Genomic DNA, 27,663 nt, shown 5'->3' with positions numbered 1-27,663 from the left:
AATATCTTCTCCCATTCTGTCAGTTGCTTTTTAGTTTTGCTGATTGTTTCCTTTTCTGTGCAGAAGCTTTTTATTTTCATGAGGTTCCAGTAGTTCATTTTTGCTTTTGTTTCCCTTGCCTCCAGAGACGTATTGAGTAAGAAGTTGCTGTGGCCAAGATCAAAGAGGTTTTTGCCTGCTTTCTTCTCGAGAATTTTGATGGCTTCCTGTCTTACATTTAGGTCTTTCATCCATTTTGAGGTTATTTTTGGTGTGTGTATGGTGTAAGAAGGTGGTCCAGGTTGATTCTTCTGCCTGTCACTGTCCAGTTTTCACAGCACCACTTGCTGAAGAGACTCTTTATTCCGTTGGATATTCTTTTTTTTTTTTGGATATTCTTTTCTGTGTTGTCAAAGATTAGTTGGCATACATTTATGGGTCCTTTTCTGGGTTCTCTATTCTGTTTCATTGTTTCCTTGTTGATCTGAGTGTCTGTTCTTGTGCCAGTACCATACTGTCTTGATGATTATAGCTTTGTAATACAGTTTGAAGTCTGAGACTGTGATGCCTCCAGCTTTGGTTTTCTTTTTCAAGATTGCTTTGGCTATTCCAGGTCTTTCTGGTTGCATATAATTTTAGAATTCTTGGTTCTATCTCTGTGAAGAATGCTGGTGTTATTTTGATAGAGATTGCATTGAATATGTAGATTGCTTTGGGTAGTATCGACATTTTAGTATTTGTTCCTCCTATCCAGTAGCATGGAATCTTTTTGTATTTTTTTGTGTCTTCTTCAGTTTCTTTCAGAAGCTTTCTATACTTCTCAGTGTATAGATTTTTCACCTCTTTGGTTAGATTTATTCTTAGGTATTTTATGGTTTTGGGGCAATTGTAAATGGGATCGATTCCTTGATTTCTCTTTCTGTTGCTTCATTGTTGGTGTATGGGAATGCAACTGATTTCTGTGCGTTGATTTTATATCCTGCAACTTGGCTGAATTCATGAATCAGTTCTAGCAGTTTTTTGGTGGAATCTTTTGGGTTTTCCATATAGAGTATCATGTCATCAGCAAAGAGTGAAAGTTTGACCTCCTGGCTGACTTGGATGCCTTTTATTTCTTTGTGTTGTCTGATTGCAGAGGCTAAGACTTCCAATACTATGTTGAATAACAGTGGCAAGAGTGGACATCCCTGTCTTGTTCCTGACCTTAGGGGGAAAGCTCTCAGTTTTTCCCCATTGAGAATGATATTAGCATTGGGTCTTTCATATATGGCTTCCATGATCTCAAGGTATGATCCTTCTATCCCTACTTTCTTGAGGGTTTTTATCAAGAAAGGATGCTGTATTTTGTCAAATGCTTTCTCTGCATCTATTTAGAGGATCATATGGCTCTTGTCCTTTCTTTTATTGATGTGATGAATCACAGTGATTGTTTTATGGATATTGAACCAGTCCTGCATCCAAGGTATAAATCCCACTTGGTTGTGATGAATAATTTTTTTAATGTATTGCTGGATCCAGTTGGCTAATATCTTGTTGAGGATTTTTGCATCCATGTTCATCAGGGAAATTGGTTTATAGTTCTCCTTTTTAGTGTGGTCTGTGTCTGGTTTTGGAATCAAGGTAATGCTGGCTTCATAGAAAGAGTTTGGAAGTTTTCTTTCCATTTCTATTTTTTGGAACATCTTCAAGAGAATAGGTGTTAACTCTTACTTAAATGTTTGGTAGAATTCCCCTGGAAAGCCATCTGACCCTGGACTCTTGTTTTTTGGGAGACTTTTGTTTACTAATTCGATTTCTTTACTGGTTATGGGTCTGTTCAAATTTTCTATGTCTTCCTGTTTCAGTTTTGGTAGTGTATATGTTTCTAGGAATTTGTCCATTTCTTCCAGATTGCCCATTTTATTGGCATATAATTGTTCATAATATTCTATTATTGTTTTTATTTCTGCTGTGTTGTTGTGATCTCTCCTCTTTCATTCTTGATTTTATTTACTTGGGTTATTTCCTTTTTGATCAAACTGACTAGTGGTTTATCAATTTTGTTAATTCTTTCAAAGAACCAGCTTCTGGTTTCATTGATGTGTTCTGTTTTTTTGTTTTGTTTTGTTTTGTTTTTGTTTTTGTTTTTGTTTTTTTTTTGGTTTCAATAGCATTAATTTTTGCTAATTTCCTGTCTTCTGCTGGTTTTGGGTTTCATTTGCTGTTCTTTTTCCAGTTCTTTAAGGTGTAAGGTTAGGTTGTGTATCTGAGATCTTTCTTCCTTCTTTAGGAAGGTCTGGATTGCTGTATACTTTCCTCTTATGACTGCCTTTCCTGCATCCCAGAGGTTTTGGGTTGTGGTGTTATCATTTTCATTGGCTTCAATGAACTTTCTAATTTCCTCTTTAACTTCTTGGTTAGCCCATTCATTCTTTAGTAGGATATTCTTTAGTATCCAAGTCTTTGTTACCTTACCAAATTTTTTCTTGTTGATTTCGAGTTTCATAACGTTGTGGTCTGAAAACATGCATGGTATGATCTCGATCTTTTTGTACTTATTGAGGGCTGATTTGTGTCCCAGTATGTGGCCTATTCTGGAGAACGTTCCATGTGCACTAGAGAAGAATGTATATTCCCCTGCTTTAGGATGAAATGTTCTGAATATATCTGTTAAGTCCATCTGGTCTGGTGTGTCATTCAAAGGTGTTGTTTCCTTGTTGATGTTTTGATTAGATGATCTGTCCATTGCTGTGAGTGGGGTGTTGAAGCCCCCTACTATTATGGTATTACTATCAATGAGTTTCTTTATGTTTGTGATTAATTTATTTATATATTTGGTTGCTGTCCACATTTGGCCCATAAATGTTTATAATTGTTAGGTCTTCTTGATGGATAGACCCTTTAATTATGATATAATGCCCTTATTCATCTCTTGATACAGTCTTTATTTTAAAGTCTAGATTGTCTGATATAAGTATGGCTACTTTGGCTTTCTTTTGTTGACCATTAGCATGATAGATGGTTCTCCATCCCCTTACTTTCAATCTGAAGGTGTCTTTAGGTCTAAAGTGGGTCTCTTGTAAACAGTATATAGATGTATCTTATTTTCTTATCCATTCTGTTACCCTATGTCTTTTGATTGGAGCATTTAGTCCATTGGTTTTTAGAGTGAGTACTGAAAGATATGAATTTATTGCCATTATGTTGCTTGTAGAGTTGAAGCTTCTGGTGGTGTTCTCGGGTCCTTTCTAGTCTTTGTTGCTTTTGGTTTTTATTTATTTCTTTATTTTTTTCATCTTTTCTCCCCTCAGAGAGTCCCCCTTAAAATTTCTTGCAGGGCTGGTTTAGTGGTTACAAACTCCTATAATTTTTGTTTGTCTGGGAAACTTTTTATCTCTCTTTCTATTTTGAATGACAGCCTTGCTGGATAAAGAACTCTTGGCTGCATACTTTTCTGATTCAGCACATTGAATATATCCTGCCACTCTTTTCTGGCCTGCCAAGTTTCTGTGGGTAGGTCTGCTGCAAACCTGATCTGTCTTCCCTTGTAGGTTAAGGACTTTTTCCCCCTTGTTGCTTTCATGCTTGTCTCCTTGCCTGAGTACTTTGTGAATTTGACTATGATATGCCTTGTTGATGGTCAGTTTTTGTTGAATCTAATGGGGGTCCTCTGTGCTTCCTGGATTTTGATGTCTGTGTCCTTTCCCAGGTTAGGAAAATTTTCCACTATGATTTGCTCACATAACCCTTCTACCCATTTCTCTCTCTTCCTCTTCCGGGACCCCTATAATTCTGATGTTGTTCCTTTTTAAGGAGTCACTGATTTCTCTAATTCTTAAATTATGTTATTTTGCCTTAATCTCTCTTTTTTTTCTGCTTCATTATTCTCCATAAGTTTGTCCTCTATATCACTGATTCTCTGTTCTGCCTCATCCATTCTTGTTGCTGTGGCATCAATTCGAGTTTGCAGCTCAGTTATAGCATTTTTTATTTCATCTGACTAGCTTTTACTTCTTTTATCTCCACAGAAAGGGATTCTAATCTATTTTCTACTCCAGCTAGTTTATCGTGATTCTAAATTCTGGTTCAGACATCTTGCTTGTATCTCTGTTGGTTAATTCTCTGGCTGTCATTTCTTCCTGCTCTTTCTTTTGGGGTGTATTCCTTAATTTTGCGATTTTGAAGGGAGAAAAGGAATTAATGAGGTAAAAAAATTAAAATTGAATATTAAAATTAAACAAATATTAAATTTAAAAAATCAAAACAAACACACACACACAAAATGAAATAAATTATGCTATTTCCTAGGTGTGTTTTGGTCTGGGTGTTGAAGGGGGCTTGATAGATTAAAGAAAAAAGGGGAAAGAGAAAAAAAAAAGGAAATTCTTTGAAAACTTGAAAAAATGAATACACTGAAGTAGACTAAAATGAAATGATGGAAGTAAAATAAAATTTGAAAAATGTACACAAAAGTAAAAAATATAGTAGAAAAAATAAAAATATTTTAATAAAAATTGAAAACAAAAATGAACTTTTTCTGTATTCAAGAAAAAAAAAGAAATGAAAAAAAGAAAAAAGAAGAAAAAAAGAAAGAAAACTGAATAGGTGGACCGGTGAACAGACTGAAATATGACCGAAATTACTTTGTTTTTCCCTAGAAGTCAAACTATGAAGCACTTTATAGTCCATAAACTAAGTAGATGGAGAGAATTCTTTTCCTGAAGAGTGAGGTTGGCCCAGTTGGGCGGGCCTTAGTGAAATGGCTCCGTTCTCCACTAGATGGCGCTGCTGAGCTTACTGGGGTGGATTGTTGTGGCACTTGTAGGTGTGTATGTGCATGTGCAGGAGAAATGAAAATGGTGTCACCCAGCTACCTAGTCTCTAGTATCAGAACTCTGTTCTTCCCGATCAGCAATTGCACACCTGTCATTTGTGTTCAGCTTCCATCCACTCCCTGCTTTTACACACTCCATGACCAAGCCCCGGGCAGTACCTCCCTCCTGAGTTTTGTCTCAGATGCAGCTGTTTTTCCTGACCCCTTACTTCTGAGGGACTGCAGCTTTGACCCATTCTGCCCCTCTGCAGGAGGGTCTCACCAAGCAATGGCCGGGTGCCAGCCGCACCCAGGAATGTTTGCGGGACTGTGCTGCTGCCCGCCCCAGAAAAAGTTGGCGACATAGTGTAGCAGCCGTGTTTCAGGGATTATGGAAAATCATAACACACATCTGGCACCAGGCTTCACCCTTAACGACCTTGTTCCAGCACCAGTGAATGTGGTTGTTCTCCAGGGTCCACTGGAGCCTTGCCTTTGGGCGACCCACACAGCCTCTACCAGGTGTCCTCCGAGCAGAAAATGTCTCTCCCCATGTGGCCTGAAGAACCCCAGACTCCACTCTGCTCCTGGAGATTCACCCTTCCCACCAGAGCACTGCCAGATATTACGCTGTGGAGTTTCAGACTCTGTACTCCCCCTGTTTATAGTCTTAATGGAATTTAAACCCTCTCCTTTCTCCTTTCTCCCTTTTTAGTTCAGTCCCTGCAGCTGTTTCCACTTTTCCACTTTCTCTCCATCTGCTTTTGGTGGGGGTTGCTTTTCCTGTATTCTCCCTCCCCTGTTTCTGTCCTCTCTCTGCATGAAAAAGCAACTCCCTGACCTCCGTGGCTTCTCTCTCCCCAAGTTCATCTCTCTGCGCCAGGTACCTGCTGAATTCTGTGGCTCAGGTTGTGCAGATTGTTGTGTTAATCCTCAGATCAGTTTTCTAGGTTTGCAGGATGGATTAGTGTTGGTCTGGCTGTATTTCATGGACACAAGACACAAAAAAAAACTTACATGCTATTCCATCATTTTGGCTTCTCCTACAGTCTTTATTTTAAAATCTAGTTTATTGGATATAAGTATGGCCACTCCAGCTTTCTTTGATGACCATTAACATAATAGATGGTTCTCAATCCCCTTACTTTCAATCTGTAGATGTCTTACGGTCTAAAATGAGTCTCTTGTAGGCAGCATATAGATGGGTCTTCTTGGGGCACCTAGGTGACTCAGTTAGTTAAGCATCCAGTTTTGACTCAGGTCATGATCTTGCAGCTCATGAGTTCGAGCCCCATGTGGGGCTTGTGCTGACAGCTTAGAGCTTGGAGCCTGCTTGAGATTCTGTGTCTCCCTCTTTCTCTGGCGCTCTACAACTCATGCTCTGTTTCTGTCTCTCTCTCAAATATAAATAAAAACGTTAAAAAATATATGAGTCTTGTTTTCTTATCTATTCTGATACCCTGTATCTTTGATTGGACTATTTAGTCTATTTATATTTAGAGTGAGTACAGAAAGATATGAATTTAGTGCCATTGTGTTGCCTGTAGAGTTGGTGTTTCTGGTGATGTTCTCTGGTCCTTTCTAGTCTTTGTTGCTTTTCTTTTTTTTTTTTTTTTTCTTTTCTCTACTCAAAGCACCCCCACCCCCCTTAACATTTCTCACAGGGCTGGTTTAGTGTCACGAACTCCTTTAGTTTTTTTGTTTTTTGTTTTTGTCTGGGAAACTCTTTATCTCTCCTTCTATTTTGAATGACAGCCTTGCTGGATAAAGAATTCTTGGCTGCATATTTTCTTTTGATTCAGCGCATTGAATATTTCCTACCACTCCTTTCTGGCCTGCAAAGGTTCAGTGGATAGGTCTCCTATGAATCTGGTCTGTCTTCTCTATTAGGGTGAGAATTTTTTTTCCCTTGCTGCTTTCATAATTCTTTCCTTCTCTGTGTATGTTGTGAATTTGACTATGATCTGCCTTGTTGATGGTCGGTTTTTGTTCAATCTAATAGGAGTTCTCTGTGCTTCTTGGATTTTGATGTCTGTGTCCTTCCCCAGATTAGGAAAGTTTTCTGTTGTAATTTGCTCACATAAACTTTTTGCCTCTTTTTCTCTCTTCATATTCTGGTACCTCTATTCAGATGTTACTCCCTTTTAATAAGTCATTACATTCTCTAAGTCTTATATCCCTATCTTTTGCCTTTGTTTCCTCTTTTTTTCTGTCTCATTATTCTCCATAATTTTATCTTCTATATCACTGATTCACTGCTGTGCTTCATCCACCCTTGCTGTCATGGCAACCATTTGAGATTGCATCTCGGTTATAGCATTTTTAATTTCAGCCTGACTAGATTTTATTTATCTCCACAGAAGGGGATTCTAGGGATTCTCTTGTGCCTTCTATGCTTTTTTCAACCCCAGCTAGTATTCCTATTATCATAGTTCTAAATTCTAGTTCAGACATTTGCTTCTATCTGTGTTAAGTCCCTGGCTGTCATTTCTTCCTGTTCTTTCTTTTGGGTGAATTCCTTCATCTTGTCATTTTGGAGGAAGAAAAAAATTAATAAAATGAAAAATAATTTTAAAAATTAAAAACAAAACAAAAAATCAAATAAAGGAAACTATATCCTAGGTGTGGTTTGGTCCTCTTGTTGAAAGAAGCTTGATAAAATGAGAAAAAAGGGAAAGGAAAGGGAAAAAAAGGAAAAAGGTAAGAAAAAAATTTAAAAATTAAAAAAAATATGTAACAAAGTAGAATAAAATAAAATGAAATAGAATAAAAAATTTAAGAAAATAAAGTAAAAAAAATAAAAATAAAATTTTCTCTTTCTGTATCCAAGAAAGAGAAAGAAAAGAATGGGGGGAAAAAACCAACTTAAGTAAAAACAGCAGCGAAGAAAAGGAACTAATAAATGAACCAGCCAATAGAATGAAACCCAAATGAAGTTACATCCAGTTTTCCCTAGAACTGAAACTATGAAGCACTCTATAGTCTGTACACTAAGCAGGTGGAAGGACTTATGCTGGTCTTCTGGGAGACGTGCTTGGAGGGTGCAGTTGGGCAGAACTTGGTGTAATAGCTCCATTCTCCACTAGGTGGAACTGTGTAGCTTACTGGGGTGGATCAGTGTGATGTGCATGCGTGTGCATGCATACCTGCGTGTGCACAGGAGAGGTGAAAATGACTTTAGCTAGTCCCCTAGTCTCTGGTGAAGGAACTTCATGCTCTCACCAACCTGCGATCACCACCTCTCCTTTGTCTCAGGCCTCTGTCCACTCTCTGCCTATTTCCAAGCTGTTCACCTGCCAGGCAGCACCTCCCTCCAGAGTTTTATCTCAGATGGGGCTGTGTTTCAAAATCCCACACTTCAGAGACCCCTGTGGCTTGGGCCCCCACTGACTATCTGGGGGAGGGTCTTGCTGAGCTTTGGCCAGGTGCCAACTGGCCCCAGGAAATGTTCGTGCAATCATGGAGTGTCAGAGGTTTAGACATTATGGCAAATCACAACACAGGTGGCACCAGGTTTTGTGGTGTTCTGGTTTGTCCCAACAGCAAACAAAGCTTTTTTCTGGGGTCTGCTGGGATCTTTGCCTGTGGGGAGGCTGTTTGTCATCTACCAAATGCACTCCAAGCAGGGGAACCACTTCTCCCTGTGTGGCACATGGACCTCTCAGACCACACTGCCTGCTCCTAAGGATTCGCCCTTTTTCCTTACTGGAGCGCTGCCAGGCACTGAGCTCTGAAACTTTAATCAAAGTCTTTAGATACTTGATAGTTCTTTCACTATCTGGATATGGCAAGACCAATGAGTTAAGCAGTAATTTAGCTATTCAGTGCAGATGAAACATGTATATGTGATATAATACTCCTTTTTCCTTTACCCCTCCAAAGCATTTAGAGCAGATTTTGTCCATGTTTTGATGATGGTTACCAATGCCATACAGTATTGGGGAAATTATAAGACAGACATAAGGCAAAATTGGGGACTGGGGAGCATTTGGGCACCTTGGAAATCTGAGAAGAGGCAGAGGCAGGCACGTTGGACAATAAGCAGATTTAGTGACGGGACACTGGAAGATTCCCTGGGGTTGGTTGCTCATTCCAGAGGAGGAGAGCCAACAAGGGCAAGAGAAACAATAGTATCTAAGCAACAAACCAGATAACTTTCAAGTTTATGTCTAAGTGTTGCTGTTAGTTGGTGTATCAAATATTTTAGTAGTTTGTCTTCCACTCAGACTGGGTAAATAGGAGTAAGAAGGAAACCAACTATGACCAATTCTTTTCTTTTTTTGTGTGTAGTTTTATGGTTTTATTAATACAAATACCATGTGCACATAAGCCGTCTATTCATTTCGCTCATTGTGAAGCCTGGCATTAGGATTGGTGACTCTGATGGCCAGCTGGGTTGCTCTTTCCCACAACAGCTTTGCAATTCTTGGAGGAGACATTGTGAGTAACCTCTGCACAGTAAGATTAGTTGCACATCAGCAGCACTTCAGGCTCCTTGATGTTGTGGACTAGGAACTTCTGGAAGCCACTGGGAAGCATGTGCTTTGTTTTCTTATTGCTCCCATAACCAATGTTGGGCATCAAAATCTGGCCCTTGAATCTTCGGTACACCCTATTGTCTATACCTCTGGGTTTCTACCAGTTGCACTTAATTTTGACATATCATTCTGATTGGTTTTGGACGAACTTCTTGGTCCTCTTTTAACAATTTTGGGCTTCACAGAGGTCTGAGGGCAGTCATGATGCTGAATAGGAGATGGCTATCACCTCTGTAGGAAGTTCTAAGGAAAAGAACTATGACCAGTTCTTAGTTCCTATAGTTTGAATTTTCATTTATGTCTATAGTTGTATGTAGTGGTACCTGGATACCTAGTCAAAATTATTAACTTTTTCCTGTGTTCCCATTGTATCAACCTCTATTGAGCACTTAATTGTTCTTCCTTGTGTTAAAGTTACTTGATCACATATCTAGATTGGCATTTTTCAGTACCAATTTGGTCAAATTTGGGAACATGACCATTACTGGGTAGTGAAATCAATTCAGTGGAGTGGTGGTAGGGTGTTGTGACAAGAATATTTTTTAAATGGGAATAGAATAGATAAGAATAGCAAATACAGTATATTAGAAATACTAAGAATATTTTTATGAAATACATATTTCAGTATATATACATATATACACAAATATTTATATATATGCCCATATATATGTACAAGTACATTTATATATAGTAAATATAAATAAATATATATAATAAATGTATAAATGTATTTGTAATTGTAGATAAGGTAAAGCCCATTTGAGAAATACTTGACTACACTGAAAAATTCTTATAAAAAGAGTGTGATTGATCTTTGCATTCTTCAGTTAATTTTATATTATAAGTACTCTCTAAATGCTCCTGGAATGATTATGGTATTTGTCTCAGTAGTCACTGTGTTAACAAAAAAAGACTTGTTTACCCAATCAGTTTCTGATTTGGCTTATGTGGATGTAGAGATTTTTTATCAGCGGTGCCTTTAAGTCTATCTACCACCCATTATTTAGTCTTCTTTAGTTAGATGGATTTGACAAGGGTATACACTATCTTTCCTCCTTTACCTTTACCTTTACCACAAGTTTCATCAAAGAATCTTTGCTGGGGCATAATGTGAGGAGTGTGGTCATGATTTAGATTCATTTCCCCTTCCATTATCCCACAACACATACTGAGTGCTTACAGTTTATTACTAATACTGGCCTCAGGCTAGTCACTTCATTTTTGAAGGATAGTTTTTACTGGATTTAGAAACATTGGTTGACAGGTTGTTTTTTTTTTTCTTTTAGAACTTTGAATGTGTCATCTCTCTTCCTTCTGATTTCATGATTTCTGATGAGAATTCAGCTGTTAATTGTACTGAACATTCCTTGAATGTAATAAATCACTCCTCTGTTACTGCTTTTAGATTCTCCTTGTCTTTTTCTTTTGATAGTTTGATTAATATGTGTTCAGGTGTGGATCTTTTTGAAGTTATCCTACTTAGAAATTTTTGAGCTTGTTGGATATGGTGATTAATGTTTTTTTATTAAATTTGAATCAAATTATCAAATTTGGAAGTTCTGGGCCATTATTTCTTCACATATCCTTTTTGCCCCTTTTTATTTCTCCTCTTTTTCTGAGACTCCCATTATTCATATATTGGTACTTTTGATGGTGTCTTCACAGATATAAAGGCTATGTTAATTTTTCTTCATTCTTTTTGTTTATTTTGTTCCTCAAACTAGATAATCTCTGTTAATTTATCTTCATTTCATTGTTTCTTTCTTCTGTCTGCTCATATCTGCTATTGAACATCTATAATGAAATATTCATTTTAATTATTATACTTTTCAACTTCAGAATTGTATATAAACAAATAGTTTATGCATATTTATAGATAATTTCTGTTTGGTGTGATATCCTCAAACTTTAGTTCCTTAGGCATGGTTTCCTTCATTTCTTAGAACATATTTAAAATTGCTTATATAAAGTCTTTGTCCAACATTCTGACCTCAAGGTCAGCCAGAGATGAATGCTTAGGAGCTTCTCAAATCTTTCCTGTGGATGGATGGTGCAGCCCTATGTGTATGTGTGGCCTCCTAGGTGCCCAAGAATATGTTGGAGCTTTTCAAGGCACCTATGGACATCGTAATTTTCAGCTTTGTCTCTTAAGCTTTTTGGTTAGATTTTTGGCTACTATTGCGCTAAGTATTAACCACTGCTTCAGGCAGCTATGAAGTTATAAACTTGATTGTAATTGTTTTCAGAAAATGCCCCCTGGAAGAAGATGCTGTACAAGTTGAGCCCTGATTCAGGTCAAGTACAGACTAACTTCTAAGTGGGTCTCCCAGAGAACTATCACAAAGGTCAAGAAATGAATATTCTTTGGGGATGAGAATTGAAAAGAACTCTAGCCACATCCTAACCACTCCCTTCCACTGCTCTCCCCAGCAACTACTAGGCTATATATTTTTTTTTTTTTGAGGGCTATTGCAAAAATAGTGTGGGAGATGGGACTAAGGGAAGTGAAAATGTGACAAAGCTTCCTGTTCTTGCTGATAGACAACTATTTATTTTTTTAAAAAAAGTGCTTCCTGGGCACCTGGGTGGCTCAGTCAGTTAAGCATCTGATTCTTGATTCTGGCTCAGGTCATGCTCTCACAGTTAATTAAATCAAGCCTTATGTCAGGCTCACACTGGGTGTGGAGCCTGCTTCAGATTCTGTGTCTCCTTCTTCTATACCTCCCCTGCTCATGCTTGCTCTCTCTGTCTCTCAAAAAAAAAATCCTTCCTGTGTCACTGCAAGCCTTTGGTTAATTTCGATCTCTCTGAAAAGGTTTATTCTAATAATTTTTGTCAGCTTTTTCATTGCCTTTATGCAAGAACAATTTTGGAAGTCCCTAATCTGTCATTTTTGCCAACAATACCCCATAGCTTACTTTTTAAATATAATTTTTCAGTCCTCATCTCTCTTGAAATTTTGAGCCATTTGGCTTTTGACAAACCTTTCCATCATTAAATATCCTCCTTCCTGCCTCTATGGACAATCCTTTCCATTGATCAGTGGACTCTCTTCCTCAGATTATCCTTTAGGAGTTGATATTCCTGAAAGTCCTGTCATTGGCTCTCTCTTTTAAAAATTTTAATTCCAGCATAATTAACATACGGTGTTATATTAGCTTCAGGTGTACAACATAGTGATTCAGCAGCTCCGTATTACTCAGTGCTCATCAAGATAAGCATACTCTTAATCCTCTTCACTTATTTCACCTCCCACCTACATCCCCTCTGTTTGTTCTCTTTAGTTAGGAGTCTGTCTTCTTTCCCCTCTGTTTGTATGTTTTGTTTCTTAAATTCCACATATGAGTGAAATCATATGGTATTTGTCTTTCTCTGACTGGCTTATTTTGCTTAGCATCATACTCTTCAGATCTGTCTATGTTGTTGCAGATGGTAAGATTTCATACTTTTTAATGGCTAAATAACATTACATCATATATATATATATATATATATATATATATATATATATACACACACACACACACACACATATATATACCATATCTTTTCTTTTAAGTTTTTATTTAAATTTTAGTTAGTTAACATAGTGTAATACTCATTTTGGGTATACAGCATAGTGATTCAACACTTCCACACATCCCTTGATGCTCAGCACAAGTGCACTGCTTAATTCACATCACCTATTTAACCCATCCCACACCCACATCCCTTCTGGTAACCCATCAGTTTGTTCTCCATAGTTAAGAGTCTGTTTCTTGGTTTGCCTCTGTCTCTTTTTTCCCCCTTTGCTCATTTATTTTGTTTCTTAGATTTTATTTATTTATTTATTTATTTATTTATTTATTTATTATTATTTTTTTAAATTTATTTGTAAGTAATCTCTGCACCCAACATGGGGCTTGAATTCACAACCCCAAGATCAACAGTTGCATGCTCTACTGACTGAGCCAGCCAACCACCCTTGTTTTGTTTCTTAAGCCACATATGAGTGAAATCATATGGTATTTGTCTTTCTCTGATTTATTTTGCATAGCATAATGCTTTCTAGCTCCTTCCATGTTGTTGCAAATGGAAAGATTTTATTCTTTTTTGTCACTGAGTTATATTCATATATATTTGAATATATAAGCTTTTTAAACTTTTGTCCAGTTTCTATAAGCCTTTTTAAATTAAAAATTTTTTAATGTTTATTTTATTTTTGAGAGAAAAAGAGAGAGGGAGAGAGGGTGCTAGTGGGGGAGGGAAGAGAGAGGAAATACAGAGTCTGAAGCAGGCTCCAGGCTCCAAGCTGTCAGCACAGAGCCCAATGTGGAGCTCGAACCCGCGAACCGTGAAATCATGACCTGAGCCAAAGTCAGATGCTTAACTGACTAAACCACCTGGGCACCCCAATAAGCCTTTTATAAAAATGTTTATTTATTTTTGAGAGAGAGGGAAAGAGCAAGAGAGAGAGAGAGGCAGAGAGAGAGAGAGAAGAAGTGGGGGGAGGGGCAGAGAGGGGAGGACAGAGGATCCAAAGCAGGCTCTGTGCTGACAGCAGAGTACCTGATGTGGCTCAAACTCAGAATCCATGAGATCATGACCTGAGCTGAAGTCAGGCATTTAACCAATGGAGCCACCCAGGTGCCCCTACTGCGTCTTCTTTTTCTAGTAGTGCATTGGATCATAGGGTAGTTCTATTTTTGACTTTTTAAGGAATCTCCATACTGTTTTCCAGAGTGGCTACACTAGTTTGCATTCCCACCAGCAGTGTAAGAGGGTCCCCTTTTCTCCATATCCTTGCCAACCCCTGTTGTTTCTTGTGTTGCTGATTTTAGCCATTCTGATTGGTGTGAGGTGATAGCTCATTGTACTTTTGATTTGTATTTTCCTGATGATAAGTAATGTTGAGCATCTTTTCATGTGTATGTTGGCCATCTGGATGTTTTTGGGAAAATGTCTGTTCATGTCTTCTTCCATTTTTAATTGGATTATTTGGTATTTGGGTGTTGAGTATTATAAGTTCTTTATATATTTTGCATACTAACCCTTTATTGGATATGTCATTTGTAATATCAGTAGGTTGCCTTTAATTTTGTTGATTGTTTCCTTTGCTGTGCAGAAGCTTTTTGATGTAGTCCCAATAGTTTATTTTTACCTTTGTTTTCCTTACCTTAGGAGATGTATCTAGAAAGGTGTTGTTATGGCCAGTGTCATAGAAATTACTGTCTCTGTTCTCTTCTAGGATTTTTATGGCTTCAAGTCTCACATTTAGGTCCTCAATCTATCTTGATTGTATTTTTGTGTATGGTGTAAAAAACTGGTCCATTTTCATTCTTTTGCATGTAGCTGTCCAGTTTTCCCAACACCATTAGTTGAAGATACTGCCTTTTTCTCATTGCATATTCTTGCCTACTTTGTGGAAGATTAATTTACCATATAATTGTGGCTTTATTTTTGGGCTTTCTATTCTGTTCCATTGAGCTATGTGTCTATTTTGTGCCAGCACCATATTGTTTTTATTACTATAGCTTTGCAATATAACTTGAAGTCTGGAATTATGATACCTCCAGTTTTGTTTTTCTCAATTTCTCTTTCTTCTGCTTCATTATTGATGTACAGAAATGTGGGGCACCAGGGTGACTCAGTTGAGCGTCTGATTTTTGCTCAGGTCATGATCTCATGGTTCATGAGTTTGTGCCCCACATCAGGCTTGCTACTGTCAGTGGGGAGCCTGCCTCAGATCCTCTGTCCCCCTCTCTCTCTAACCCTCCCCCGCTGGTACTCTCTCTCAAAAATAAATAAACATCAGAAATTCAATGGATTTCTGTACATGGATTTTGTATTCTTTGATCGTACTGAGTTCATTTATCAGTTGTAGTAGTTTTTTGGTCAACTCTTTAGGGTTTTCTATATATAGTATCATGTCATCTGCAAATAGTGAAAGTTTTATTGCTTCCTTACCAGTTTGGATGCCTTTTATTTCTTTTTGTTGTCTGATTGCAGTGGCTAGAACTTCCAGTACTCTGTTGAATGGAAGTGGTGAGAATGGATATTCTTGTCTTGTTCCTGATCTTAGGGGGAAAACTCTTATTGAGTATGATGTTAGCTGTGGGTTTTTCATGTAAGGCCTTTATTATATTGAGGTATGACCCTGCAAACCTACTTTGTTGAGGGTTTTTATCATGAATGGATGTTGTACTTTGTTGGATGCTTTTTGTGCATCTGTTGAAATGATCATATGGTTTTTATCCTTTCTCTTATAGTTGTGATATATTATGTTGACTGATTTGTAAATATTGAACCACCCTTGCATCCTGGGAATAAATCCCACTTGATCATGGTGATTGATTTTTTTAATGTATTATTGGATTCAGTTTGCTAATACTTTATTGAGGATTTTTGCATCTATGTTCATCAGAGATATTGTCCTATAGTTTTAGTGGTGTCTTTATCTGCTTTTGTTATCAAGGTAATGCTGGCATTATAGAATGCATTTTCACGTTTTCCTTCCTGTTCTATTTTTCAGAAAAGTTGGAGAAGCCTAGGTATTAACTCTTCTTCAAATGTTTGATAGAATAACCTGTGAAAACTGTCAGGTCCTGGACTTTTTTTTGTTGGAAGTTTTTAAATTACTGATTTAATTTCATTGCTGGTGATCAGTCTGTTCAAATTTTCTATTTCTTCCAGCTTAAGTTTTGATACGTTATGTATCGCTAGGAATTTACCCATTTCTTTTAAGTTGTCTTATATGTTGGCATATAATTAATTTAATTTATTTTTGAGACAGAAAGAGACAGAACATGAGCAGGGGAGAGGCAGAGAGAAAAGGAGATACAGAATCTGAAGCAGGCTCCAGGCTCTGAGCTTTCAGCACAGAGCCTGACGTGGGGCTCAAACTCATGATCCGTGAGATCATGACCTGAGCCAAAGTCGGTTGCTTAACCGACTGAGCCACCCAGCTGCCCCTGGCATATAATTTTTTATAACAAGCCCTTACAGTCTTTTGTGTTTCTGTGATGTTGGTTGTTATTTCTCCTCTTTCATATCTGATTTTATTTGAGTTCTCTCTCTCTCTCTCTAAGTTTATTTATTTTGAGAGGGAGAGCAAGAGAGAGTGGGGGAGGGGCAGAGAGCCAGGGAGAGAGAATCCCAAGCAGGCTTCGTGCTGTCAACCCAGTCTGATGTGGGGCTCAAACTCACAAACTGTGAGATCATGACCTGAGCCAAAATCAAGAGTCAGATGCTTAACTGACAGAGCCACCCAGGTGCCACCCCCCACCTTTTTTTTTTTAAGTGTATTTATCTTTCTTTTTAAGGAATCTGGCTAGAGGTTGTTGATCTTTTGAAAGAACCAGCTCCTGGTTTCATTGTTCTGTTTATTGTTTTTTAGTTTAGTATATCATTTATTTTAGTTTATCATTTATCATTTATCATTTAGTTTAGTATATCATTTATTTCTGCTCTAATATTTATTATTTTCTTCCTTATGCTAGTTTTGGGTTTTGTTTGTTTTTTTCTAGCTCCTTTAGGTAAGTTTAGGTTGTTTATGTGAGATTTTTCTTTCTTCTTGAGGTATGCCTGTATTGTTGTAAACCTCCCTCTTAGAACTGATTTTGTTGCATCCCCAAATTTTGAACCATTGTGTTTTCATTTTCATTTGTCTCCATGTAATTTTTAATTTCTTTGTTTTCGTGGTTGACCCATTGATGATTTAGTAGCATGTTATTTAAACTCCATGTATTTGTGCTCTTTCCAGATTTTTTCTTGTGGTTGATTTCTAGTTTCATAGCGTTATGGTCAGAAAAGATACATGGTATGACTTAGGTCTTTCTGAATTTGTTGACTTGTTTTGTGGCATAATAGGTGATCTGTTCTGAAGAATTTTCCATGTGTACTTGAAAAGAATGTGTATTCTGCTGATTTAGGATGGAATGTTCTGAATATGTTTGTTAAATTCATTAAAAGCCACTGTTTCCTTGTTGATTTTCTGTTTGGAAGATCTGTTCATTGATGTAAGAGGGATGTCAAAGTCCCCTACTATTATTATATTACTATTGATTAGTTCCTTTATATTTGTTATTAACTATTTTATGTATTTGGGTGCGCCTTCTTTGTTCCTTGTTACAGTCTTTGTTTTAAAGTCTGTTTTGTTCGATATAAGTATTTCTACCCTGGCTTTCTTTTGACAGCTATTTGCATGATAAATGTTTCTCCATCCCCTCACTTTCAATCTATAGGTGTCTTTAGGTCTGAAATGAGTCTCTTGTAGATAGCAATATATAGGTCTTGTCTTTTAATCCATTTTGTCACCTTACGTTTTTTTGATTGGAACATTTAGACCATTTACATTTAAAGTAATTATTGATAGATATGTATTTCTAGCCATTTTGTTACTTGTTTTGTGGTTGTTTTTGTAGTTCTCTTATCTTGTTCTCTTCTCTCACGGTTTGCAGGCTTTCTTTAATGATATACTTGGATTCTTGGATTTCTTTCTTTATTTTTTACATACCTATTATTGTTTTTTGATTTGTGGTTACCATTGGTTTGTAATATAACACCTTCTGCATATAGGAGTCTATATTAAGTTGATGGTTGCTTAAGTTTGAATGCCTTCTTACTTCTCTCCCCCCCATGTTTTAGGTACGTGGTGTCATACTTCACATCCTTTTATTTTGTGAGTTCCTTGATTGATTTCTACAGATATACTTATTTTTACTGCTTTTATGCTTCCTGCTTTTCTTACTCTTATTTATGGTCTTTCCTTCCCACTCAGAGAATCCCCTTTAATATTTCTTGTAGTTCTTTTAGTTTTTGTTTGTCTGGGAAACTCTTTATATCTCCTTCTGTTCTGAAGGATAGCCTTGCTGGATAGAGTATCTTGCCTGCAGATTTTTTCCTTTCAGCACTTTGAATATATCATGCCACTCCCTTCTGGCTTGCAACATTTCTGCTGAAAAAAATCTGATAGCCTTATGGGGTTTCCCTTGTATATAACTGTCTTTTCTCTTGATGCTTTAAAAATTTTTTCTTTATCAGTACTTTTTTCCATTTTAATCGCTATGTGTCTTGGTGTGGACCTCCTTGAGTTGATTTGGGCAATGGGCTTATCTTTGTGCTTTCTAGTTCTAGATATCTGTTTCTTTCCCCAGATGAGGGAAGTTTTCATCTATTATGTCTTCACATGAATTTTCTGCCCCCTTTTGTCTCTCCTCTTCTGGGATCCTTATAATACAAATGTTATTAGGCTTGATCGAATCACTGACTTTCCTAAGTCTATTCTCATTTTGCATAATTTTTTTCCTCCTATCTGCTCAGCTTGATTACTTTCTATTACTCTGTCCTTCAGGTCACTAATTCATTCTTCTGCTTTCTCTAACTTGCTGTTTATTCCATCTAATGTATTTTTTATTTCATTTGTTGTGTTCTTCATTTCTGATTACTTCATTTTTATCTCTTTGTTAAGGGTCTCACTGATGTCCTCCACTCTTTTCTCAAGTTCAGTGAGTGTCTTTATGATCATCACTTAAAATTCTCTATCAGACATATTACTTACATCTGTTTTGCTTAGGTCTTTTACTGTGGCTATGTCCTGTTCTTTCATTTGGGACATATTCCTCTGTCTCCTCATTTTGTCTTACTCTGTGTCTGTTTCTCCATGTTAGGAAAGTCAGCTATGTTTTCTGTTCTTGAAAGCAGTGGCTATATGAAGAAGAGGTCCTATAGTGCCCTTCAGTGCAGTGTCCCCTGTCCACCAGAATCTGGTACTTAAGGAATATTTTCTATGTGTGTTTTGTGCACCCTGCTGTTGTGTCCTGGCCACTTTCCTTCAGTCCAGTCATCTGTGGTGGCTCTGTTTGCCTGTTTTGGGCAGTATTTGGTCCTCAGCTGAGGTGGGGTGTGCAGTTTTAACAAGGTTTGTCTTGATCTTCTGTGGGACCACTGTCTTCACTGGGACTGAGGTCCCCTAAGTGCACAAGTCAGGAGATGTGGTGTTGGCAAGTTTTGTGGTAGTATTATCAGGGAGGGTGTGCACAGAACCTGGACTGAAGCAAGAGTGACTGGAAAGGGTGGATCTTGGCATAAGCAAATTAGGTCATGAATGTCATGCTGCACTCGTTCCTGCAAATGATCACGTGTTTGTACTGGCGGGTGGGGGGGGGGATTGGCACCTTCTGCTTTGTTCCTAGAGGGGTCTCCCTGTGAACCTGCCCTTCCAAGACATGCTCTGAGATGAGTAAATAACTTTCCCTCATGAATGCCTCAGGCAGTTTTCAAACTGCAGCTTCAATGTTATGTCTCCATAGGCTATTTGTTGTGCTGTCTCTTTAAGGGTGGAAACTCAGCTTCCTATCACCCTTTGAGCTCTCTCAGAACCCAACCTGATTTATTTTTAAAATTCCAGGCCATAAGTCCTGTTGGTTGTACAAATTCCTAAAATTTGGGTCCTGTTGCTTTCAAAGCCAAATGGTATGAGGATTCAAGGATTCCTCTTCCTTGTCTGGGCTCCAGTTTGGGACAGTTTGTTTCTCTCCTTTCTTCACACCCATGGCTCCCTGCCTCCTGTAGGCAGCCATAATCTTGTGTTAGCTCCCCACCATGTCTCCACCCTTCTTAACCTCTGTGATATGGCCTTTTCTGTACCTTTAGTTGTTGAGTTTGTTCTGACAGTCTTTGGGCCATTTTCTGGGTTATTTACACTGATGTGTGTGTTATCTAGTTGTATCTGGGGAACAAGATGAGCTTAGAGTCCTCTTTTTCTGCCATTCTGCCATCTTCCCAGTGTTTTCTGTCCTCAGGTCTCTTATGTTTTCATTCCATACATCCTTCTTGAGTGATTTCACCTACACCAATGATTTCAGTTGCCTCTGCTATGATGTAAGTCTTAAATCCAACTTTCTAACCTAGATTTATTTCTCTTTATCTCTGGACTTACATATCCACAACCCTCTTAGGCATCTCCCTTTTAGTGCCCTAAAGGCAAAACTAACTTAGTGTATCCCAAACTGAACTGATTATCTTACTTCAAACCTATTCTTCCTCCTCCCCTTACTCTCTCAGTAATTTGGCCGTCATCCACCTCAGTACTCAAGGTATTCTTGACTTTTCTCTTTCTCTCACCATGGTCATAGCCAATCATTTACCAAGTTTTATTACTCTATTTCCTATATATTTCCAGAATCTGACTATTTTCCCCATCCCTGATGCTGCTTTTCTGATTAAGGCCACATTTATGTCTTTGCTTGAACTATTCTAATACTCTCTTGTCTTTCCATCTCCAGTCTTGTCTCACTTTTTATACATTTTCTGTACTGGAAGAAGAATATGTGCTTCTACAAAGCACATTTCCTTTTGTCATTCTTTCACCCTGTAAACAATAGGTAGGAATATAGATACCATCCCTGCATCTAGGGAACTTGGGTATAGTGAGGGATACAGACAAATAAGTGCCAAGTACAATTCAGAGCATGATACGGCAAGTATAGTGCACTAAAGAGATTGGCAGACACTCAACTGAATTCGATTCAAGATATCAAGAAAATTTGAGAAGAGATGATGTATAAGCTGAGATGGGCAGTAAGAGTAGGAATTATAATGATGAAGGGAAGAATGAAAAAGAGTGTTCCAGGCTGAGAGTGCATGAAGGAAGATGTAAAGAAGGCATGGGATGTAGGAAATGAAAGAAGTTCTGTAGGTTGGAAAACTTCATGTTGAGGAAGTAGTATGAGGTAAGACGGAAGAGATAAACCAGGGCCACATCCCATAGTCTCCTGTATGTCCTGTTAAGGACTCTGTGCTATTGGGGACCAGTGAAGTGATTTTTATTGGGAAGAAACATGATGCGGATTTGCATATTAGAAAGAACACCCTGACTATAATGAGGGGAATGTTTTCATTGAGAGGGCTGACTTGGAATCAGTGTAACTGGTTAGGAAGCTCTTGCATTAATCCAAGTAAGAGATGATATTGATGCGAACATTTGGAATGGAGAAAATCAGATGGATTTGAGAATTGTTTTGGAAGTAAAATGGGCTTGTCATTGTTGGACATGGGTATTGAGGGAGAAGAAAGAACTAAGGGAAATTCTGTATTATTCAGTTAATTAAGGTATCTATTTCAATAGTTATCTATTTAGAATATAAAACTGTTTTGTATTTATGTAAGTATGCATGCACATTAGTGACAAGAAAGTGTATGGTGTTTGTAGATTTTTTTCAAATGATCTACATCTGATGTAGGTCTAAAGATCTAAACTCCCCTGAATTGACTTTACTATATACTTGGTAAAAGCTAGCAAATGTAGGCCTAATGCCTGGGTCAATTTATTTCTTTCTGTGAGCCTAGCTTCTCATTTCCTATTGGGATTCATGATTAAAATCATCTCATCTCTTCTAGTCAACATTTTTTTCTATCCTAAGCATAAAACTATAATGGTCGATTCCATCAGCTATATGGAATGTTTCTGCTGTGGAATTTGCACTACAAAGCAATTAAAAACTTTTGTTTGTAGTGTAGGAGAAGATCTCACTAGGGTAAAAGGTTTTGCTGATTTTAGGTTCAGTTTTATTTAGTCACTTTTTATCAAATGAATGTATGACTACAGGACTAAATTTGCTATCTGATTAAAAAGCATACTGTGAAATATAGTGTTCTTTGAATTTGAAGATCTCTTTAAAAGTTTGTCATTTCATCAGTAAGACATGAAAAGAGAATCATTACTTATTTGTGCAGAAGAGGTTTGGGAACTCATATATTTGGACTTTCATATTCTTTTGCAAGGACTGTGCAAAAATAATGATCTTACAATCATTATTCCCTGAATTATTTCTAGTATTTGTTAAATTAATGTGTGGTTGTATATAGTATTGTTAAACAAAAGAGGCTTTATTTTTATTTTATGAAACAACAAAATTTTTCATATTATTCTTTAAATGTTACAGAGGGCATTTTAAATCTTTATCATAAAAAAAAATTCTTTTTAATTGAAAAGAAAAATTTTTTCTCCCCCAAAAAGAAATCTCTCTGTTCTCAGTTGCTTTTAAAAATCTTGAAACTGTCAGTGAAATTGTGTAATCTAGTAATAACATGCCTAAGGCTTATTGCCTTTTCTTGGGTAACAGTATCAGCAAATGATGTGCTCTATCGATTTTAATCACATTGTTTTTACAGTTCCATTGCAAGATTTTGAAAACTCACCAAGTAAATAAATCTGTGGATGCAGACGCCTCCTTTCTCTGAAAATCTAACCATTTACATATTATTCCTTTTTGATCACTTGTTAAGATATTGTATAAACTAATGATATTTTGAAGGAATATTTGGCCTTTGTTAGTCTAAAACATTTTGCTTGATATATCAGCATTATATACTTAAAAATATATATAGAAAGGTGATATTTGAGTCCCTGTAGCATTCAGAATTTGACATATAACAAATTGCTTATGGGCTACTCTAGCACGCCATTCCCTCAACAGTTCAGCTGCATACATCTAGAGCAAGCTCGCATAATTGTATTCTAAGTTAGCTATGAGCTAATTAGATGGCAATTTGTATCTTGAAACCCATGTAGAACAATATTTGGAACATTAGATTGAGAGGTTATTCCTGACTGATAAAATAATTTTCTGATGTTACTATCCATTAGATTTTGACAGAGTTTCATAATAATAACAATAACTTCCATTTATTAAGAGCTTACATTGTATCAGTACTTTACATATATCTTATCCTATCCTTATAACAATTCTGTCATGTAGGTAGATAGACATCATCTATGTATATACTTTGCCTATGAGGAATCTGAGACCAGATAGGTTAAGTCACTGGTGAGTAGTTTGGACTTTGGTCTAACAGTAAAGCTTGGGTTCTTTCTGATTACCAAGGGCAAACACATTTCATCTGAAATTTTCTGTACATGTAAAATGGAATCATTCGGAGAAGACTTGTGAGGTTTTAATGCTCATAAATTGTTTAGGAATCTGGGGTCTTTAGACCCTAAATGGTAGAATACTGGTATTCAATTTCTTGGGACTGATAAAGCTTTGTTTGTAATAGTGCTACATTTGGAGTAGGGATGTGTGTGTGTGTGTGTGTGTGTGTGTGTGTATAAAATAAATAACTTAATATTTTATGTGGAATTATAGTGGGAAGTTTTCTTTGAATTTTTTTTTTGTTATTTTGGAGCTAATTAGAACTATGCCATTTACATTGCAACATTTACTCTAGTGAATTTGTCACTAAATTGTAATTTTTTCATATGATAGTAGATTTTGATTGATTATACTGGCTGGAGCCTATTCTTCATACTTTTGAGCTTTATAGTTTATGTTTTCAGCATCCACTGATGCTCTGTGTCCCCTCCACTGCCGAGCCTCCTATGCTTGCCGGAGGAGGTAGTGTTGGCATTTTGGTGGCCACTCTCTATTCACTCCAAATCTGTGGTTGGTTATTGTCAGGGTTGGAAGTGCTCACCTAACATGATTCCACTGCAGCAGTGGTATCTTTTCTCTTTCTTTTTGGTTTTCTCAGAGTGAGAACCTTGTGTCCCACTCTACCCCATCTGTCTTTTGTGCCTGGTGGAGCCACTATTCTTCACTGAAAACACTCTTGTTTAACCTTGATCTTTTCTGGAAGTGCTTCTCTCTTCTTGTCTTACCCAAACCTGGCTTGCTCACTCCTATTGTTCTTGCCTTCAAATGGAAATCACCTTTTTCTACTCCTCACCTTTTCTATGTTTTCTACTCCTCTGGAACCATAGGCTCTGGGCCCTTGCCTGTACTGGTGTCTCTGCCTGGAGAGCCTTTCCTTGACTTGTTCACCAACTGAACTCCAATTCATTCTTTAAGACTCAGTTTGACTATCACCTGTCCCATGAAACCCTTAGCAAGTCAGTAATAATGATTTTTAAAGCAGTAATATCTACCAGGCAAAGTACTAGACATTTTATAAGTGTTATCTAGTTAGTCCTCACAACAGTCATATAAAATAGTTAACTACCATTATTTCCACTTTACATATGGAGGAACTGAGTTAGTAAGTGTGGAAGTAGAGTTTGAATTCTGGTCTCTCTCATTCTAAAAATTTTTTGTTTCCTAGTAGATTATCTTATTTCCTTGATTGCTCCCCCTTTTGTATCACTTCTGTACTTTGTACATACCTATTATTATCTTTATCATAATGATTATTAGGCCCATGTCTTGATAATGTCTCATCCCCAACACCCACGACTATCCTTGGTATATAACAAGTCTTAAAAAAATATTTGTTGGATATGTAAGTATACTGTTAGATGACTAGATTCTCAGTTGACCTGTTCTCCTATTTGGACCTCTGGTGCTCTTTGCTTATTGCCCTCTGGACACTCTTTTTGGCCAGATTTACAGAACCCTGGCAATTAAGTGCCTTTTAGGTCTTATTTCCCCCAAATTTTCCTATCTTGCTGAAATTAACAGCCATGACACATTGATTCCTGAGATATGACATTCTAAATGCTTTTATCTGGCTATGAATCTGGGGTTTATGTGCTACAGATAAGTGGCTTATCACTAGGAGTGAAGAAAACAGATTTCCAGAAAGTAAGGAACCTTAATTGAGGTCACTTGGCTAGGGATCCTGAGAAGGTTAAGTTTCTAGCAGAAACTCTTTGAGTTTGACAATATGGTTCATTCCCCCAAATAAATGCATATGTGTTTATATCCTTTCAGACTCCTGAAAACCATAGTCTTGAGTAGAAAATACATATGAGGGTACAATAATAACCTATTGTCTGATAGGGAATCTTTCAGAAGTGGGTGGAAATTTAGAAGATTGGGGTCAAGCCTGGTGTCAGGGCCTGGCTCTAGAAAGAGAGCTTCAAGATAGAGTGAGGATTTGGTTGTAGTGCATTTTTTTTTTTTTTTTTTTTTTTTGGCCAGGAGACTTCCATAAGGATTTTCTGATTTTGTTTACATGACAGGCCACTGGCTCTCTTACACTACTTGACTACATTGGATTTTCTATTTGTAAGCTCTAAGACATTGTTTCCAGCAATTAGTAAATGACTTGCAATCAATAATCCTTATTTAAAGGAGACCTTCTACTGGACACAAGATGACAAGGTGAATAGAACATAGTTCCTGCCCTGGAGGGGGGCACACAGTTATGAGAAGTAGTCTTTGTTGTTGTTTTCTGTCATTAAATTATTTCTGTAGATACTTAAAAATAAGGATCATGGAATCTGTTGTTGGTGTTTTGTTGTAGACTATTTGGAGTTGCTGAGTTTGCAGAGATTTGGCCACAGGAGGAAAGGTGCCCGGATATATCTAAATTGTGCTTCCAATATTTGAACATGATCTTGAGAGTCAGAATGCCTTTTCTAATATGGTATGAAACATTGGGGTTGGAACATTATATCACACATTTTCTTAGCTAACTAAATAGTTTCATGGAAAGTTGCTGGCTTTGTAAAGTTCCTCTCTTCTAATACTTCTGGGAATGTTTGGCATACAGGAAAAGCACTCTGACCACACACTTTTATATTAATATATTTTATTAGTGCAAAATTATTAATCAGTACTTGATAAACAAAGCTAGCAAACCTTTCAACTTTACCATCAAATTCTTAATGTTATTGATCCATTGCTAATTGGATTAAGATTGCTGAATACATGTAATTTTTTTTTTGAAGCTCTACTGTCTTAGAAAATTTCAATTATATAATACAATGTTATCAACTATAGTCATCATATTATACATTAGATTGTCAGAACTTATTCATCTTCTCACTGAAAGTTTGTATCCAATATGTAAGGTGATGGATGTGTTTATTAACTTGATGGGAGAATCCTTTCACAATGTATAGATATATCAAATTATCCCTTTGTGTACTTTAATTATCTTATAATTTTATTTGTTATTTGTACCACAGTAAAGCTAGGGAAAAAAAAAACATTCCTGAGTACAAAGAACACTATTTTTCCTTTAAACATCCTTGATAGAGCACAGCTGAGTGTTCATGCCACAATTCTCAGTGTTCTACTTCTCTTCTAGAATTTATTAGCAATGTTGTATTTTTTGGCTGCCTTAGCTACATTTGGGCCCATTTGCTTACTCTTCACCTGTTATTCTCTGATTTTGTGAGTGGGAATGAAGTGTTATTTCCTTTTTCTTACAGTACCTTTTCTTCTGTACTTAACTTAGCCTTTTCTTTTCTAGCCAGGGCCACTACTCCTTAGCACATCCATCTTTCCAGCTCATCCCCTTCCTCTTCATTATCACCCTTCCCCCATGGTAAATTCTTACAATGCTGTTCTATTACAGGTGAAATTCAGATTGGCTGAGGTGAATTTGAGGGCTGTAACTAGTTTGGCCCTGTCTGTGGTAGGAAAACAGAAACCCCATTATAATACTGAACCTCCATAATGGAGGTGAGGTTAGCTACCACTTTGGTTCCTTTAAATGTCTGCTTCACCAAAGATAAATGAGAAGTAGGGGGACCCTGGGCTTTCCTTGTCCCTCACACACAGCTGTATTGAAATCATATCACTTGGAACACCCAGGAAATTGTTCTGTGGAGTGGCAGAAGGATCTCCAAGGTTGGAGGAAGAAAGTGTGGCAGGTGCAAGGTGCGTGGAAGTGAATTGGGGGAGAGAAAAATGGAGGTACTGTGGAGGGGAGGGAACTCTTTCAATGGAGAGACAAAAGGGAGAGAAAGAGAAAGGGGATACTGAGTTCAGTATCGGGTTCACATAAGAGACAAATCTCCCTAGACCATGGACTGGGGAGCAAGAAGTACTGAGTGATGCAGGTTTTTGTTTTTTCTTCTTTGGGTTTTTTTTTTTTTTTTTTTTTTTTTTGTGAACAATGTATGGAGCTAAAACTGGGAGGTTTGGAAGTGTGCAACTTTTCTCCAGAGCAGAGCAGTGGAGTGTACTCCTGGGGAGAAGGAGGGAGCTGCCCCTGGAGTGCATAGCGTGGTGTAGGAATCTCCAGGGTGCATTGGAAGAGAACATTCCCCTTGCTGGAATACATTTGGAAGAGGGTATATTGCCTCTCCAAGGACAAAAGCGCCTGTAGGTGCCAGCAAGAGGCTTTTCATCAGCAGGAGACAGAGGCACACCCAGAGGGAATATAACATTTGCTGCTTTTAGTGGTATTACACCATAGATTCTGAGCGCTGCGGAGGTGTGGTACTTTTTTCTGGGACAAAGGACATCAGCACAGTGTGGAGAGGCTCTGCTCTGAAGGAGGGGGATGGCTCCACATGGTGCCTGGTCCTTTAAGACTTCCAGTTTTGAAGCCCAGCCTTGTGCCACCCCCCCCAAAAAATGCAGAAGAGTTGTGGTGCAGGGCAAGCTGACTGCCCTCACTGTTCTGTGAGGGCTACCTGAA

General features: G+C 37.5%; 1 protein-coding gene and 1 pseudogene across 5 annotated transcripts in view; one reads left to right on the top strand and one right to left on the bottom strand.

Annotated features, from left to right (window-relative positions):
• STK33 (serine/threonine kinase 33) overlaps positions 1-27,663 on the top strand; it is a 168,936-nt gene that overhangs the window by 59,310 nt on the left and 81,963 nt on the right. The gene's annotated exons all lie outside the window — the stretch shown is intronic.
• Positions 9,106-9,512, bottom strand: LOC123601337 (annotated as a pseudogene).

Source organism: Leopardus geoffroyi, chromosome D1 (genome assembly GCF_018350155.1).
Source record: "Leopardus geoffroyi isolate Oge1 chromosome D1, O.geoffroyi_Oge1_pat1.0, whole genome shotgun sequence".
In the NCBI taxonomy this organism is placed as follows: domain Eukaryota; kingdom Metazoa; phylum Chordata; class Mammalia; order Carnivora; family Felidae; genus Leopardus; species Leopardus geoffroyi.
The sequence above is the reverse complement of the archived record's forward strand: the minus strand, read 5'-3'. Positions and strand labels throughout refer to the sequence as shown.